General features: G+C 34.0%; 1 long non-coding RNA gene across 2 annotated transcripts; it reads left to right on the top strand.

The window, feature by feature from the left end:
• Positions 1-3,713: 3,713 nt before the first annotated feature.
• LOC120082909 (uncharacterized) lies at positions 3,714-7,632 on the top strand. Of its 2 annotated transcripts, XR_016531078.1 has the most exons (3): positions 3,714-3,955; positions 6,181-6,420; positions 7,162-7,632. It is a non-coding gene; the product is annotated as an uncharacterized LOC120082909 (long non-coding RNA). The 2 variants fall into 2 exon arrangements; XR_005483329.2 differs by lacking the exon at positions 3,714-3,955 and having other exon boundaries at positions 5,889-6,420.
• Positions 7,633-13,592: the final 5,960 nt, after the last annotated feature.

Below are 13,592 nucleotides of genomic sequence, written 5' to 3' on the forward strand. Positions count from 1 at the left end.
CCTTTGATTAGGGCACATCAATCTCAATAAGATTGAGAGATTGGTGAAGAATGGACTTCTAAGCGAGTTAGAGGAAATTTTTTTACCTATGTGCGAGTCATGCCTTGAAGGCAAGATGACTAAAAGATCTTTTACTGGAAAAGATTATCGAGCCAAAGAGCCTCTAGAGTTAGTGCATTCAGACCTTTGTGGTCCGATGAATGTGCGAGCCAAGGGAGGCTATGAGTATTTCATCACTTTTACTAATGATTACTCTCAGTATGGGTATGTTTATTTGATGCAATGAAAGTCTGAATCCTTTGAAAAATTCAGAGAGTTCAAGGCTGAAGTTGAAAACGCATTGGATAGATGGATTAAAACACTTCGATCGAATCATGGTGGAGAGTTTTTGGATTTTGAGTTCTAGAACTATATGATAGAATATGGAATCGTTTCCCAACTCTTAGTGCCAGGTACACCTCAGCAGAATGGTGCGGAGAGGAGAAACAGAACCTTATTAGACATGGTTCGTCGATGATGAGTTACGCTTCCTTACCAGACTCGTATTGAGGTTTTGCAGTGGAGACTGCAGCTTATATTCTCAACTGTGTTCCTTCCAAGAGTGTTGCGAGAACACCTTTGGAGTTGTGGAACAGATGTAAAGCTAGATTGCGTCACTTCCACATATGAAGTTGCCCAACATATGTGCTTGAGGTTAATCCAAAGAAATTGGAACCACGTTCAAGGTTGTGCCTCTTTGTAGGCTACCCTAAAGGTACACGAGGGGGTTACTTTTATGATCCTAAGGAAAACAGAGTGTTTGTGTTGACAAACACTACCTTCTTAGAGGAGGATCATACGAGGGAGTACAGTCCACGTAGTAAGATTGTGTTGCGTGAACTTTCCAACGAAACTACTGAAACTTCAACAAGGGTTGTTGAAGGGTCTGCTTCATTAGCAAGAGTTGTGGATGGAAGTTCATCTGGTAAGTCAATTCCACCTCAAGAGTTTAGGGAAGCTCGATGTAGTGGGAGGGTTACGAACCCACCTGTTTGTTGTATGGGTTTCACTGAAATTCTAGCTATGGTAGTCGATGGCGAGGTTGAGGATTCGTTGTCTTATCAAAAGGCAATGAAGGATATTGACCAGGATGAATGAGTCAAAGCCATGGATCTCGAGAGGGAGTCGATATACTTCAACTCAGTATAGGATCTTGTAGATCAACTTAATGGGGTAAAACCTATATGTTGCAAATGGATCTACAAGAGGAAACTAGGTGCCGATGGGAAGGTGCAAACCTTCAAGGATAGACTTATGGCAAAGGGTTATACCCAGGTAGAGGGAGTCAACTATGAGGAGACTTTTTTACCTGTTGCCATGTTAAAATCTATATGCATCCTCCTGTCCATTGCCTCATATTATGACTATGAGATATGGCAAATAGACGTCAAGACTGCCTTTCTGAATGGTAATCTTGTGGAGATCATTTATATGGTGCAGCACGAGGGATTCATAGCCCAAGGTCAAGAGAAAAAAGTAAGCAAACTGAATCGGTCCATTTATGGGCTGAAACAGGCGTCTTGATTTTGGAACATTCGATTTGATAATGCGATCAAATCGTACGACATTGACCAATATGTTGATGAGTCTTGTGTCTATAAGAAAATCATTAACAGTTCAGTAGTTTTTCTAGTGTTGTATGTAGACGATATCCTACTCATTGGGAATGATGTAGGTCTACTGACATTAGCTAAGAACTGGCTAGTGACCCAATTCCAAATGAAAGATTTGGGAGAGGCTCAGTTTGTTCTTGGTATTAAGATCTTTTGGGATCGGAAGAACAAAGTGTTAGCGCCGTCTCATGCATCGTACATTGACAAGATGTTGCTCAAGTATTTGATGCAAAACTCCAAAAGGGGCCTACTGCCTTTCAGGTATGAAGTTACATTGTCTAAGGAAATGTGTCCTAAGACACCTCAAGAGGTTAAGAAGATGAGACAGGTCCCCTATGAATCTGTCATTGGCAGTTTGATGCATGCGATATTGTGTTCTAGACCAGACATCTGTTACGCTGTGGGGATAGTCAGTAGATATCAGTCTAATCCAGGACAGGGTCACTAGACCGCCGTCAAGAATATCCCCAGGTATCTTCAAAGAATGAGGGACTACATGCTCGTGTATGGATCTAAAGATTTGATCCTTACTGGATACACGGACTCTAACTTTCAGAACTTATAAGGATTCTCGAAAATCCACTTCAGGCTTAGTGTTCACTCTTAACGGAGAAGCTGTAGTATGGTTGTACTAAGCATGGGTGCATCGTCGACTCCACGATGGAGGCCGAGTATGTAGCGGCTTGTGAAACTGTTAAGGAGGCCGTTTGGCTCCGGAAGTTCCTGTCTGATCTGGAAGTTGTTCCAGATATGTCTAGGCCCGTCACCCTTTATTGTGATAATAGTGGTGCTGTGGCAAACTCTAGGGAGCACTACTACAAAATCTACATTACTTGACAGTTGCAGTTTTTAATTACTTGACGTTTCTTTAAAAAAAAAAAAAGTCAAGTGATGATCTTTTAGAAAAGAAAATGTCAAGTAAAAGGGTTAAAAAAGCGAAAATTGACGGAATGTTTCAGTTAAAAAAACATTTTTCGTGTCAAGTAATATAAGGTCTTGTTTGACACGTTTTTCGCGTCAAGTATAAGAAGCTCTTACTTGACATATTTTTCGTGTCAAGTAAAATATAAAAATAATATTTTTTTAATATTTATTTTTTGTTTCCCTCCCTCCACCATTTTCATTTCCCTCCTACCAAAATTATCAAATCAATTATCATTTTAAATAAATAAAAGGGTTAAATGCCCTAGTAAAAAAAAACTCCTCCCCCCCTCCGAAACCCTCCCTTCGCAGCACCTCACCAGCCCCAGTTGACTCTCCCTCTCTCTGCCCAAACTTTGGGTAATTTTAATTTAATTGTATTAAATTATTTGGGTTTTTATTTGCTTGGAGCTGGAGTTTGAGATAATTTGATATGATAATTGGTTCAAATATATTGCTTAAGATATTTGGAATTTTGGATTTGATTTAGTTTAAATTTTAAAAAAAAATGTGGAGGGATTTGAATTAGCTAGAGAATCTAACATATTAAAATTTTAAGAGGGAAAAGGAAGATATTTATGTATTTTGTTTAAACAAAAAGGAATTAACTTGATTGGTTGGACTATTATTATTATTATTATTATTATATAGAAAAATGAAAAGTGTAACACCCCGAATTTTTATTATTAATGTAATTTCAGTAATTTTTATTAATTGAGGGCATTTTTGTAATTTTAGACTTTAGTATAATTGCGGGAATTTAATTACCGATGTTAGAAATTATTCAATTTGAAAATTAATGGTAGGAATTAATTTCAATATGGGAAGGAAAGAAATTAAATAGAATAAAGTGGAATAAGAAAAGAATAAAATAAAATAAATATATAATATTTTATTTTATTTTCCTTTTACTTTTTTTCTTTCCTTTTTCTTTCTCTTCCCCCCCTTCCCTTCTTCTTCTAGCCGCAAGACGCCCCCCCCCCCCCCCCCCCCCCCCCCCCCCCCCAAACTCCACCTCTCTCTTTCGTGCCTTTCCCTCTCTGCAACCCACATGTCCACCCAAACATCATTTTCCCTCGCCGTCCGCACACCTTTCAACTATTTGCATTCACTGGTGCCACTGCCATCGTTCAACGAGTCGAGGCGTTGCAACGTTCTCCGGGTCTGAAGCTATTCGCTGCAGCTCTGTTCGTTGTCGCACACCGTAGCCAGATCCCTACCGTTCTGTCTGTCTCACGTAGGGATTGCTGCAGTCGATGACTTGCTTCGGGTTGCGTTCAACCGACCATCCGACGACCGCTTTTCAGATCTGGCCGACACCCATTAGTCTTTTCGTTGTCGGACGTTGTCGCTTAGGTTTTCGCTGGATCTTGAGTTTTGGTGTAAGTTTTTAGGTTTTTCATGAAAACTTACCCATTTAAATTTTTTCCCAATACTTATTTAATCCATAAATTTTGGATGATGGATTCAGGAATTTGAGGATATTAAATTGCCATCCAATAGTGTTTGAGGTTCGATTTTGGTGTTTTGGGCTAAATTTGATTTGACCTTAGGTTTTGGGGCTTGAACTTGAATTCTTGGAAGGAGTTGTGTAGGCAAAAGTTTGTTGTCCAGTTGTTTCAGTGATTGACTTTGGAGGTTTGAGTTGAGACCTTGAGGTGGTTTTGGATCAAACCACTACTGGGTAAGGCGCGTCGTTAATTTTTTGGGTAAGGGGTCACAGTTAGTCTCATGCTCCCTTTGGTATTTATAGGCAATCTAAGGCCGTACTCGTCATCCTCTCAATCTCCATACCCATGACACCTCCTACTTCATGAAAATCCAAGTGTCTTCTTCATGTTGAGCCAACGCATAGCCTTTGCCACCACTTACTTGCATGTAAGACCTAGGTGTCTTTACCATGCAATGTCTAACACATGGCTTCTTTCGAGGTTTCAATCCAATACTTTGCATGCTTTTCCCTGGTCTCCTAGGCGTCCACCTCAAGCTTTGACACTTAGTCAATTTCATGTCATGCTGCCACTTAACTTCCTAAGGTATCCACTTTCACGCTACCCACCTCCTCCTTACAAATTTGGTCCAACTAGTGTATGCATAACCTAAATCTTCACCCATCATGTGTCCAAATGTGTCCATTTCTCAAGGCATGCATCCAACCACTCCATTTTCCACCCTCTAGGCGCCCAACATGCCCATACTAGGGTGTGTGTCCAACAAATTTGTCCAACACTTAGTCAAATTTTCTCCCCTAAACATACCATGCGTTCAACTTTTCCTCCCCAACTTTTGCATGCCTAATTTCACCACTTGGAGGTTCTCCTAAGTCTTTTAACTCCCTCCAAAGCATAGTCTAAGCACTTAGTCACATTTCCACTTCTCTAGTGGTTATGCGTCCAACTCTCACTTCCAACACTTAGCTAAATTCCCGACTAAAGACACCATGCGTTCACCATCCTTAGACGATGCATCCAACCCTATTTCCTCGCTTTAGTTGTGCAAAGTTCAATGCATGGTTGTCCAAAACTTAACAAATTCTTCCCTCTATGGATTAAACTATGCGTCCAGCTCATGCTTTTAACACTTGGGCAATTTTCAGACAATGCTCTGAGTTCAAACTTTCTCTCTCAATGTTCAAACGCATGGCTCCATTTTCTTTCAAGTGTTTAGGGTATCTTTCTCACATGCTCAACTATGCTTCCAACCTTCATTTCCAGTATTTAGCTAAATTTTGCTCCTTTTAGGCCAACCCATGCCTTTAAGCTTTTCTAGCCCAAAGCATAGTTAGAATACTTAGCCAAAATTCTGACTTCATCCTATTATGCTTCCAACTCTTGAATCCCAACATTTTTCTCCAGATACACAAAACTTTTCTTCTCTTCTTATCTTCTAGACCAACGCATACTTCACTCCTAACCACATGGTCCCAACATCTAAAAATTTTCTAAGTGCTAATGCTTCCTCAAAAGCATAATTCAGACACTTAGCCAAAATTCTACCCTCTAAATTTTCAGCTTAGGTTCCCATCAAGTATTCTTAACTCCAAGGCATAGTTTAGGGACTTAGCCAAACTTTTTCCTTCCAAGACTTTAATTCCGAGTTCTTCCTCAACCTAAGAAATCCTATGGGAGCTCGGGTGTCACAATCAACTTGCTTGCAATGGTTATATCATGAATGCAACTTGTTCTATAGCGCAATAAGAGTGCAACTATAGATCTTTAGTGGAGTGCCTTATAATTAATGATGAAGTTTAATTAATTAAAGAGTTTAGTTAATTAATCTAGTATCATTGGAGATTATAATTTGTAGGTCCATAAGGTCCCTTTGTTAACTGATAATAGATCAACATGAATTAATGATATTGAAAAAAAATTGTAATGTTTAAATAGGAAAAATATATTCTTCTTATTAGATACAATTAATATAAGTATTATTGTATTAAGATACACTATTATAAGGTTAATTTGAATGAGATTCAAACTAAAACTATATAATGTGAGAGAATTAAATTATTTGAATATAATTCAAATAATTAGTCAATTTAATATAAGATATTAAAATGAATGGATAAGGTTGACCTAATTAAGCACCTATATATACAACCTTACAGAGGTGGAAAAAAAGGTGATTCATTCCAAAAAAATCTTGCACTCTGCATAACTCTCCTACTTCCAAGGAAAATCACAGAGAAAAGTTATACTTGATTTTTCCACTTCTTTTCTTCTCTTCTTTTAAAGAGACTCCCATAGGCTTGATTTCCCGCCATATACATAGTAAGAAAGACCTTGTGGTGGTGGATTTATTGGATGAAGGCAGATCACAAGAGTTCTCAATGGCACGTACTTCAAAGGTAATATATGCTCAATCCACTTTTAGATTATTGTTTTACTTATAAATAAATTAAAGAAAGAATCTCACTTGCCTCTGCTGCATGATTGATTAAGGTTTAATTCATTCACTAGTAACATATATATTCCACGTACTTTGTCATATATATACATGTAGTTTAGTTATTTTACAAATATATAACTTATGATAAAGTGTATAGATTGTGAGGTGAATTTCATGTAAGAAAATGTAATATGTTTTAAAAATTTGTAGTAATAGTAACAATGCTAAAGGATAATAAAATCGTTTTCGAAAAATCAACAACAAAACTAGTAGTAGATACTATATTTAATATTTATTGAAAGTATAAAGACTAAAATTAAACATTTTTAAGCATAGAGATTAAGTTGAAAAAATCTCAAAGTACAGGACAAAAGGATATTTTATTTTAACCTTAACATATCAAGTCATTTTATGATTATTTCAATATAATATTATAATAGTCTTGTCATTAATGAGTGGGTCTCTTTTGATTTGATTTTATATTTTTTAATAGATGAGTCCCCAGTTCACAACTATTTTCCTAAAATCAAAGTGTTTTAAAAAATTGCTCTAGTCTTCTAACTTATGCCATATTCTCTGCATAAAAGCCTGATTTGTCCATGGATAACTGCATATCCAGTTTTAAACTATTATTTTTTCTCTCTAATTTCTACTCCTCATCCTAAATCCCCCTTTTTTATTCTATACATCTTGAAATTAGTTTCCTTGTAATGGCATTTGGATCTTTAAAGAAGAATTATGAGGAGGTCAAAGCTATTTCTGAGAAGCAAGAATCAAGGTCCATCAATATGAAGCTAAAGTTTAGAGCTTGACTATTGGCTACTCTCAAGTTAGAACGCTGGTTCTTCTTTGGCATCTCTCAAACTCCTTCCAACAAATGCAACCATTGGTGGGTCATTTTGACTTTAAGTCTTTTATGTACCCTTGTCTCCTTTTTGCTTTTCCTTGATGTTGTCATTGAGTTGTATAAGATTCAATATCACCATGACATGATTTGTAAGAAATTAGCTGAAATTAGCCAACAAATTTTGGCAGCAAAAGGCCATGATGATGTTGGTCTATTAGTGGAGAATGGAGGGGAATTTAGTGATGATGGATTTGAATTGAGTGTCCATGTGACGATGCTCATGTTTGAGGAGTTTAGAATTGGTTGGGAGAAAGTTTTCATCTACTTCAGTGCTTGTGTTTTGCTTGTTGTTACTGTTATTGATTTATATGCTTGTGAGTACTTGTTATGCAACTGAAATGAACTTTTTGGCTCTTTGTTGATTGAGTTGTAGATAATATAGTTTTTTTTTTAAAGTAAAGTGAGAATAAAATCTTTGGCAAGATATTATTGTAGAAAGAAATAGAATTGTTCAAGATGATGAGGAATAAATTTGAGGAGATTGTATGTTTGGTTCGCTTGTTCAACTCCTTTGGAGGGATTTTTTTTTTCATATATTGCCTTCTTGTAGTTTCCAATGTCGTAATGGAGGTTTGTTCTTTGTTTCTGCTCCTTAGTTTTATGTGTATATCATATGCATGTGCGTATTAGTATAAATTTTCTGATAAAGAATTAAACCTCCATTAATTACTATAACTAAATACTTTGTATGAGTGATGCATAAGGACAAGAAAAAAAAAAGTTATAAGAATAAATTCTCAAAGGTATCCAAAGCTCAAGGTAGATGATTGGTAGAATTGTTCATATTTTTAGGTGAGGATTTTTGAGATTTTTTTCTAAGCTTTTCATTCCACTTCTCTTGATTTCTTTTTTGAGAAGATATACAATTCAAAAGGTTTGTTAGGCAATAGAAGAAATTTTAGTGAGATTGAGATGATTGATTTATGCTTATAATATTGCCACTAGATCTGACGGGAAACTAGATTTGATGGGAATTGTATTGATATGCTAATAGGATATGAATTAAGGTTACGTTATTAATTAGTCGAGGAGGTTTTGATATTTAGTTATTAGGGGTGTTCACGGTTTGGTTCGGTTCGGTGTGAGGAACCACAAATTTTAGAAATTATTTTTTCTAAAACAAAATCGAACTACATGTTCGGTTTCACGGTTTTTTTAAGTTTTTTTTTCATGTCTTCTAAATTTCTATGATTCTAACAAAATATATTTAGAAATATAGTTCAACAATAACACTACAACATCAACAAAAAATTTAAATATATAGTCATTGTTTGGTGTTACTAGTCTAGATTACTAATAACACTACAAGTTCAACACAAATTGAAAAGTTATTCCAAAGTCTAAAAATATATGTATTACAAACATAAAATGTTCTTATTCCAGAAACAATAATATAAAAGTTCAAAAGTGCACATTACTAAATATAAATACAAGTCATACAAATATAAAAGTTCCAAAGTCCACCACAATAAATATTAAATATTAAATACAAGTTCTACAAATGTAAAAGTTCCAACGTCCATCAAACATAAATATAAGTACTATAACATAAAAGTTCCAAAGTCCATCAAACATAAATAAAAGTACTACAAACATTAAAGTTCCAAAGTCCACCAAACACAAAAGTTACAAACTTATTCAAGCCACCTTCTCCTTCACAATCTTCTCTTTCTCGTTCTTCTCCTTTATTTTCGCCTCTAAACCTGGTTTGAAGTTTGCAAAAATTATTCTTATTAAAATACTAATTATATAAATAATATATTTCACGTACAGAAAGAATGTTTTAAAGATATGAACCTTCTTCAACAATTACAATATCCTCCAAATATCTTTGAAGATCAATGCTAATTGGTTTTGAACATAACCAATTTTGTGCACACACAAGTGCCTCAACTGTGGTTGTAGCTAACGTGGAACGAAAAAGATCAATTATTCTCCCATTTGTACTGAATGCAGACTTAGAAGCAAACTATGAATATCGGAATTGCTAAAAGATCTCGTGCAATTTGGCTAAGAACATTATATCTAGAAGAATTTCCTTTCCACCAATCTAAGATATCAAATTTATCCCCACGTTTAATACGAGGCTCCAATAAGTAAATATTAATTTCTGTATCCACACTTTGTGTATCATCTTCCTTCATATATTCAAAATAAAAATGAAAAATCTCTGAAGTAGTACTAATAGTAGAAGTAGTATTTCTAGATGAAGATGTTACTCAAAGAGCTACTACTACCTACTATCACTACAAGCCGAAGGTTGACTCATAGTTGAACAATCCTTGAACATTTCAAATGATGAAATTGAACATGAAGATGAACCATGGGTAAGCAATGACAAAGTATATTCAGCAAACAAGTTTCTCAAAACAGACTCCACCTTATTTCCCATTTCTTTTGTTGTATCTATATAAAATAATTGATTCAGACAATACATAAGAGATTTCATCTTGTAACATGGGTCCAAAACAAAAGTAACATACAAAAAGAAATTTATTGTCTCACTTTTCCCCCAATACTTATCATACTTCTTTTGCATTTTCAAAGCCATGTCACGCAAAAGCAAATTTTCAGGACCAGCTACACTTGAATATTTTTTTTTTCTGCAATTCTAAATAATACTAATTTCATGGAAGACTATGTTGGAAGTAACTTAAAGAGACCCTGAAAGCCTAACAGTTACTTCATAGAATAGATACAAGAATTTAGAAAAAATTCTAGCAATTTCTCAATCTTTGGTGGTTGGTTTACTCTCTTCATTCATGTAGACTGTGTCGTAGTCTTCTAACCTCTCAAACGTTTTTTCAAACTTTTCAGCTGCATCAAGCATCAAGTATGTAGAATTCCATCTAGTTTGAACATCAAGACACAACATACTCTTAGTAGATATGTTCTTCTCTTCAACACACTTCTTAAATTTAGCAAGTCTAGCAGGAAAAGATCTAACAAACCTCATGGCATTTCAAATTCGAATCAATGTATTATTCACATCTTTCAGACCATCACAGACAATTAAGTTTAATATATGAGCACAAAACCTAACATGCAAGAAGTCCCTATTCAACACAAACTCATGTTTAAAGCGCTTCTATAGATCAGCAACGACTGTATCATTTGATTCTGAGTTCTTCCCTCAACCTAAGAAATCCTATGGGAGCTCAAGTGTAACAATCAACTTGCTTGTAATGGTTATATCATGAATGCAACTTGTCCTATAGCGCAATAAGAGTGCAACTATAGATCTTTAATGGAGTGGCCTATAGTCAAGGATGAAATTTAATTAATTAAAGAGTTTAGTTAATTAATCTAGCATCATTGGAGATTATAATTTGTAGGTCCATAAGGTCCCTTTGTTAACTCACAACAGATCAACATGAATTAATGATATTGAAAAAAAAATTGAAATATTTAAATTGAAAAAATATATTTTTTTATTAGATACAATTAATATAAGTATTATTGTATTAAGATACATTATTATAAGGTTAATTTGAATGAGATTCAAATTAAAACTATATAATGTGAGAGAATTAAATTATTTGAATATAATTCAAATAATTAGTCAATTTAATATAAGATATTAAAATGAATGGTTAAGGTTGACCTAATTAAGAACCTATATATACAACCTTATAGAGGTGGAAAAAAAGGTGATTCATTCCAAAAAAAATCTTGCATTCTGCGTAACTCTCTTACTCCTGAGGAAAATCACATACAAAAGTTATACTTGATTTTTCCTCTTCTTTTCTTCTCTTCTTTTAAAGAGGCTCCCATAGGCTTGACTTCGTGCCAGAGACATAGCAAGGAAGATCTTATGGGGATTCATTGGATGAAGGCAGATCACAAGAGTTCTCAATGGCGTGTACTTCAAAGGTAATATATGCTCAATCCCCTTTTAGATTACTGTTTTAATTATAAATAAAGTAAAGAAAGCATCTCACTTGCTTCTGCTGTAGGATAGATTAGAGTTCAATCCTTTCACTAGTAACATATATATTCCACGTACTTTATCATATACACACATGTATATTTGGTTATTTTGCGAATATATACCTCATGATAAAATGTATAGATTGTAAGGTGAATTTCATATAAGAAAATGCAATATGTTTTCAAAATTTGTAGCAATAGTAATAATGCCAAAAGATAATAAAACTGTTTTGGAAAAATCAATAAGAAACTAAAAGTAGATATTACATTTAAAATTTATTGAAAGTATAAAGACTCAAATCAAACTATTGTAAGCATAGAGGTTAAGTTTAAAAAATCTCGAAGTACAGGACAAAATGATATTAAAATCAAAGTAGATATTAATAAAATTGTTTTGGAAAAATCAATAAGAAACTAAAAGTAGATATTACATTTAAGATTTATTGAAAGTATAAAGACTCAAATGAACTATTGTAAGAGAGGTTAAGTTTAAAAAATCTCAAAGTACAGGGCAAAATGATATTTATTTTAACCGTTAACATATCAAGTCATTTTATGATTATTTCAATATAATATCATAATAGTCTTGTTATTAATGAGTGGGTCTCTTTTGATTTTATTTTATATTTTTAATTGATGAGTCTGAAGTTCACCACTATTTTCCTAAAATCAACTTGTTTTTAAAAAATTGCTCTCGTCTTCTAACTTATGCCCTCTTCTCTGCATGTGCATGGTTTGTTATATAAAAGTCTAATTTGTCCATGGATAAGTGCATATCCAGTTTTGGACTATTATTTTTTCTCTCTAATTTCTACTCCTAATCCTAAATCCCCTTTTTTTATTCTATACATCTTGAAATTAGTTTCCTTGTAATGGCATTTGGATCTTTGAAGAAGAATTATGAGGAGGTCAAAGCTATTTCTGAGAAGCAAGAATCAAGGTCCATCAATATGAAGCTAAAGTTTAGAGCTTGACTATTGGCTACCCTCAAGTTAGAACGTTGGTTCTTCTTTGGCATCTCTCAAACTCCTTCCATCAAATGCAACCATTGGTGGGTCATTTTGACTTTAAGTCTTTAATGTACTTGCCTTTTCGTTGATGTTGTCAATGAGTTGTATAAGATTCAATATCACCATGACATGATTTGTAAGAAATTAGCTGAAATTAGCCGAAATTAGCCAACAAATTTTGGCAGCAAAAGGCCATGATGGTGTTGGTCTATTAATGGAGAATGGAGGGAAATTTAGTGATGATAGATTTGAATTGAGTTTCCATGAGACGATGCTCATGTTTGAGGAGTTTAGAATTGGTTGGGAGAAAGTTTTCATCTACTTCAGTGCTTGTGTTTTGCTTCTTGTTACTGCTATTGATTTATATGTTTGTGAGTACTTGTTATGCAACTGAAATGGACTTCTTTTTGGCTCTTTGTTGGTAGAGTTGTAGATAATATATATTTTTTTAAAAGAAAAGCGAGAATAAAATCTTTGGCAAGATATTAGTGTAGAAGGAAATAGAATTGTTCAAGATGATGAGGAATAAATTTGAGGAGATTGTATGTTTGGTTCGCTTGTTCAACTCCTTTGGAGGGATTTTTTTTTTTTTCATATATTGCCTTCTTGTAGTTTCCTTTGTCTTAATGGAGGTTTGTTCTTTGTTTCTGCTCTTTAGTTTTATATGTATATCATATGCATGTGCGTATTAGTATAAATTTTCTGATAAGGAATTAAACCTCCATTAATTACTATAATTAAATACTTTGTATGAGTGATGCAAAATCAAATTTTATTAGTAAGGACAAGATAAAAAAAAAGTTATAAGAATAAATTCTCAATGTGTCCAAAACCCAAAGTAGATGATTGGTAGAACTGTTCATATTTTGAGCAAAGGATGTTTGAGGTTTTTGTCTAAGCCTTTCATTCCATTTCTCTTGATTTCTTTTTTGAGAAGATATACAATTCAAAAGGTTTGTTAGGCAATAGAAGAAATTTTAGTGAGATTAAGATTATTAAAGTGTGCTTATATTGCCACTAAATTTGATGAGAAACTAGATGTGATAGGAAATGGTATTGGTATGTTAATAGGATATAAATTAAGGTTACGTTAGTAATTGGTTCGAGAGGTTTTGATATTTAGTTATTAGGGGATTTCACGGTCTGGTTGGAGACTCAAACCGAACCGAATCGAAAATTTTAGAAATTTTTTTTCTAAAATCGAACTGAACTGTATGTTCGACTTCACGATTTTTAAAATTTTTTTTTCATGTCTTCTAAATTTCTATGATTTGAACACAATTT

Source organism: Benincasa hispida, chromosome 8 (genome assembly GCF_027475165.1).
Source record: "Benincasa hispida cultivar pf3 chromosome 8, pf3_genome.v1.1, whole genome shotgun sequence".
Taxonomy (NCBI): domain Eukaryota; kingdom Viridiplantae; phylum Streptophyta; class Magnoliopsida; order Cucurbitales; family Cucurbitaceae; genus Benincasa; species Benincasa hispida.